Here is a 6,033-nt window from a genome sequence, read left to right as displayed (position 1 = left end):
AGTCAGTCTGGATTCCCACCAGTGTAACGAGGAGCAAGCCACGGCACTTTTGCTTTCAACTTTCCCTTTTCCCAATGCCTGACCCTGCCCAAGGGCTCCGTCCTGCCTTGACTTGGAAGGAAGGAAGTTCTGACCATCATTTTGGGAAAGCCCCAAGCTTATGCAGTAGCTGCCACTGGGTCCAGCATCAGCACCTTGTCCCCTCTGCGCGCTGGTGCCCGTTATTTCCACCGACGCTGAGCTCTGCTCTCCCTCCACAGCTGACGGGAAGGTGAATCCACGTGAATCCATGAAGGTGGTGAGGACAGTCCAGCAGCCACCCCTGGGGGAAGGTGAGCAAGATCTCTGTAACCCACGTTGCTGCCAGATGACAGCAAATGCGACTAGTCCTTCAGAAGAAAACTCCCCGGCCACTGACCTTAATGAACATGCTGGTAGCGAAGCTGTGCAGGCAGAGCCAGAGGCACGCCAGCTGCAGCAGGTTTCCAAAACTTCACTGCAGGGCTCAGGACAGCCACGTGCAGACTCACCGAAGCCAGACCAGCAAAACAGATTCCCATATTTACCAGCCTTCCTAGCTTAGCCACAGCACCTGGGTTGTGCAGCTGAGCTCCCAAGTACGGCATGCCAAGAGAAACCGTGTTAAACCCCGACTTCTCATCGAGGATTCAAACACGCTGTCCCCAGCCCGACTTTCCAACTGAACACATTTCCCACCAGCAACCCTAATATTGCTCAGGGCCATCAGAGGTAAACACAGCAAAGCTGGAGCTGCTGGAAAAATCAAAGCACGAGGCTGCTCTCAGCATGCTCCTTGCTCCATGTCGTAACTCCTGAGCCACGAGGGTGGGAAATCACAGTGTACGATGGCCTGCTTGAGACTGGCAAAGATTTACTTGACATCCCTCAGTTTCTCTTTCCCTTATTTGTCTTTCCACATGCAGAAAAAGTTGCTCCTTCTCCTGGCTGTGCTTCCAAAACCAGCGTGACACCAGAGCCTTTGCCAAAGAAGAGGGTGAGAAAACCCCTGCCAAGGGAGACAACCAGGTGAGCATGGAGGTGGAAAGCGGGTGTGTGGAAATGCTGCTGTCCCTGGTCTGTCAGGTGATCACATGCAGGGGACCTGCCTTCACACTCATCCCTGCAGTGTTCTGTGTGTTGGCATCATCGATCTAGAGGAGACACTCTGAGGCACGGCTGGTGGATCAGGCTGGCCCTCTGAGCACCAGCCCCAACAAGGGCTGTGGGTCACAGAGCTCGCTCCATCCCATGTCGCAGTGTGGCCGAGGGAGGTTTCCAGGGCTGTCACCTCCTGGCTGATGTTCCTGCTTCCCCGCACACACCAAAAGCTGGCCTGAACTGGGGAAGACAGCAGAGATCCTGTTCTCAGCTCTGCGCAGCCTTGAGCAGTTAACAGGAGCTGCCGCACCGTTTCGCTCCCACCGCTGGCAGCACGGAGCTGGGTGGTGAGCTCTCCCCGGCAGCCCCTCCAGCGCTGCCTGGCCCGTAGGGCTGGGAGAAGGGCTGGCACCTGCATTGCTTGCTCCGGCTCCAGCAGCAGCAGCTGCCTATCGGTTGGTCCCTTGTCAGTGCATGCCTCTGAGCTGTCGGTCTGTCCACCTCACTTTACACCTGTGTGTGTGGCGGGGACCTCGCGCGCATCCCTCAGCAGAGAACTGAGGGCAAAGCAGCAAAGAGCGCGGCAAGGAAACAAGAGAAAGTTACTGTCACCTTGCCAAGGGCTTCCTCCCTGGAAGGCACGTTGCCAGCACGGCCAGGAGCAGTTTGACCTGCAGCATTGCATGATCCTCCTGAGACAATAACCGGGAGTACACAAAGGAAGGGACAAACCCCCCATCCCAAGGATCTGGGGACCCGGTGATTGAAGGAAGGGTCAATACCCTTTTTGACAGCGTGATAACCAAAGCTCATGAGCAGAGCTAGGATGACACCAGCCACCTCACCCAGCACCTCATGTTAAAGACAGGCTCACCCTTCCTCTGCCCAGATTCCCCAGCTCCCCTGCATTCCCGTTAGCTGCTTTGCCGCTGGAAGTAAGGAACCACCCACCCCAATCCCAGTCCCACATCCCCGGTGGTTATAGTTCATCGTTTCCAAACGAACATAATACAGGTCGTGCCTCCCTCCCACCCGCTCCATCCACCATCTCCTCCCTGCCTCCAGCATTTGCTGATGCTTTCAACTTATTCCCCAAAGACCTGCATAGTAACATTAAACTTCCCAAACATTAAACTTCCCAGCCTGCAGGTGACCGCTAAGCAGCTGGGGATTAGCTTAAGCAGTCAAGAGGTGCACGATGAGCTGGTGCGTGCAGACACTGACAGTGAGAGCACCAGACCACACGTTACTGCTCCCCTGGGGGTTGTCGGGAGCTGATTTCTGGGCGTGCAGAGTGATCCTCTCTCCATGCGCCTTCCAAGCATTACTGGGCCGGAATGTTTCTTGAGCCAGGGGCTGTACTCGGGCTGCAGCATTTTAGCACTTATCAGGGACTGTCCTTCATGAATACATGTTGCACTTTTTGGACCTCTTTATGCATGCTGAAGTGCCGGGATCCACAGCCCAGCGACACGTGACAGCTTTAACAGCTTTTTCCCTACCCTTAGGTTTTAGTACTTTCTGCACTGCCAGCTCCGAGCCGCTTGCTCCAGCATTTCATTACAGGAAAAAACTGCCTTGCTGCCACGTGCCTGCAGGAGACAGGATGGTGGATTTCTCTGACTTTCTGGATATCATTAATGACAACATGGGTTTCACCCAGACAATATGCAAGTAAGAGGTATTCTACTCCAGCAAAAGCCTCACTTGTCCAGAGGTACCTGAATTTACCTGATTCTCAGACTAATTGGTACCCAGCATGAAATCAGCATCTGAGACCCAAAGAAACGAGGGCTGCCCTACTCAGACAAGGCAGCAATAGCCCACTGGGCCACGGCAGGCCAGCTCGGGTCAGCTCTGCCCCCATGGCCAGCCATCTCTGTGCTTCCCAGTCCCAGGGGCAGGAGCAGGAATCCAGCATTCGATCCACGTTTTCCTGGCTGCAAGAGCAAAGGCCAAACTCTTCTCTTACAAAATGGGACATGGAAGGAGTGGAAGACCTTACTTCCTTTTGGCAAACGATAAGCTGCAAAGAATTGTCCTCCCTGCTAGATACCTAACCTGCACTCAGCAGAAAATGGGGATGGATCCCCATGGCACAACTTGTCCAGATCTTCCTGGGGGCTGCTGGGATCTCTGCTCCCTTTGAGCTCTGTGAAGGGAAGACAAGGCCCAGTCACGGCTCTGCTCTGACCGCTCTCCTCCTTGCCAGCCCCTGGGAAAAATGACTCGGGCAGCTTTGAATCTGTGGATACCAGAGGAATCCTCCTCTTCAAAGTCATCTTGAAGCTGGTGGAGTTGGCAGCTCTGCCCCAGAGAACTCTGTTTCGGATTATTGGGTGAGCTGCCTTAGCTCCGTGAGCTAGAGGAGGGAGGTCCCCATTTTACTGGGATATTTGTGCCTCATGGAATAAAATATACAGAATGCAGGGGTGCCGAGACTAGATTTCCAGAACTGTTTTATATCCAGTTGGAATCCAAAAGCACTGGCATAGCTCAGCCATCTGCTCTGCAAAGACACTGTTGTAAATGCCACCATGTGTCCATCACACACCTTTGCAGTTTAAATATCCTCATGGACTCGGTCTTCCCAGATATGTGGGTGCAGGCAGCCAGCTCCGAGCGGGGCCTCGGGCTCTTTCACAGGACAATGACGCCCTCTTTTGTCTTATAGTCACTACCAGCCGAAGCTTAGGGACTGCACCGGCCAAGAAGTCTGGATGGATGGTAACTTCCTCAAGTGTCGCAGAAAGAATTCCCACAAAATTGGGAAAAAGAGAGATTACTTTATGCCCGCCTTTGTCGGTGCTGCCCGCGTCTCAGCCATGAGCAAAAGGGAGGCAGCAGCTTCCGTGAAGCACGTCAAAAGTAAGGCTTGGACACTGTCACTCCCAGTGTCCAGAAGGGGAGTCACTGAAGCCACGAGGGTGACAGCTCGAGTTTGCCACAGCTTCTTTTGTCCCTTCCTGGCACATGGCCTTCTCCCAAGGTGCAGGGCTGCTGCTTCGGGTATTGAGTTCAGCAAGGCTCAGGGTCAGCCCTGCCTTAGCAAACCTTTCCCAAAACCACCAAAAAGGCAGCTCGAGCAGACCTTGGGAGTCCCCCCAGCTCAAAACCTTCCCAGGGCAAGAAGCAAACAAACAGTTGTGGTGGGTTGTGCTCCGGGGGCTCATACAGTCAAAGGAATCGCCCTCCAGAGGTGTCTGCTGCAAACCACCCGCTGCAAAGCATCTAACAGGTGATCTCTGGGTTACCCTGACCTACCCGCACCCCTGCACCATGGATCACCGCAGATCGAGCACTCAATGCTGCAGCCCGGGGACTGGTGCCTTTGGGATCTGTGCCTGCCAGCGCCAGGCGTGCCGGATGGCAGCTGCTGTGGCCCACGGGTCAGAGGAGTGAGGGATCTGGGACTCACAGAGTCATTCCCCGGAGAGAGGAGGCAAACGCAGAGGCAGGAGGCAGCTAGCTGTTGGCTGCACCGTCAGCGACTCTGGGTGCTGTTTCCTTTTGCCCTGTTCAGGCAGCTCGTACGCCCAAGCACCCACCTTCCCACTCATTTCTGAACAAGATGCGACAACACTGGCAAAGCCCAAAAAGTGCTTGCAGGAGGTGGTGGCACAGGGGAATGAGTCAACCACTTGGTGTGAGCGCCGCTTCTTCCGCAACAGAAACCAGATGCAGGAGGTGGGAGACATGTGGAGCTTCAGCTGTGTAACTACCGACGGAGCTGAGGTGCAGGGACGAGCCTGCAAACCCGTGCTTGGTTTAACCAGGGGGCTGCTCTCAGAGATGCCCCTGGCATCACCACCGAGCACCCGAACACACCACATTGCCTGACAACAGACAGCCTGGGCAAGACACGAGCAAAACAAACCAGCGTCAAACATTCAAGAGTGTGAAATGTAGAAGGTAGCTGTTACACTTTGTCCTACGGGCACTGCAATTAGAGCAGAACTAAGTGTGACTGGTCACGCATGTAACCTATACATTAACCGTCTGGTGAATGCTTTAACCAGACGCAGGTATTAATAAGCAAATTTGTCCTGAGTGCAAGGAAAAACGAAACCAGAGGTATAATAATAACTTACTTATTAATTGTCAGCATGAATTGGTTATAGCCTGCCAGCACCACATCCTAACGTGCCACCGAGGTGCTTTTTGTCTTGTACATATGCACATGCTCTGAGCTGGGAAAAGCTGTGGGATTTCCCCACTGCGGTCCTGTCACTGAAAGGAGGAATAAGAAAACTCGTTAACGCCAGTGCAGCATGAAGAAGCAGGCCTTCTTTATTGCAGCACTAGATGCAATGGGATCATTCCACCCAACGTGCATGCCGTACGTTTCATTCAAACAAAATTATATAGTCCACACTTACAATTATGCATTACATTTCTCAGAAAAATCATGCATATTCGTTCAACAGGAGGTACTATGGTAATTAAGTGTTGAACATGCTCCTTACGGGTATCTCTGGGTCTCAAATAGTTGACCCTATAGTTACAGCTGACCGATCATTGAACCTTAATTTATTTCCTTTATATGGAGAGCCGCAGCAGAGCCCGTTTGTTTCATCAGTGACCAATGCAAAGGTCTCCCCAGCTACCAGAGTCTCCTCAGTGATTGTAAGTTTTATACGACCGTTTCCCTCTTAGGATAAAATTACAACCAGGGGTCACTCAGCGGTCTATCGATGGCGCTTCCTCTGAAACAAACAATGCGGTTGCCAAGCTCAAACAGAGCAGGTAAGGAATATAGTCGCAAAGCTAAACCAGCCAGGATGACATGTCACAGCCCCCTGCCTCCCCCCGGCCCCCCGCAGGCGCTGCTCCCAGCCGCCGAGCCCCGTAGGCCGCGCTCCGCCACGGGCGGCAGCCCAAGGCCGGGCCTGGCCGCCACCGAAGGCCGCTGAG

Source organism: Falco cherrug, chromosome 20 (genome assembly GCF_023634085.1).
Source record: "Falco cherrug isolate bFalChe1 chromosome 20, bFalChe1.pri, whole genome shotgun sequence".
NCBI classification, from domain to species: Eukaryota; Metazoa; Chordata; class Aves; order Falconiformes; family Falconidae; genus Falco; species Falco cherrug.
Note: the sequence above shows the minus strand (reverse complement) of the source record.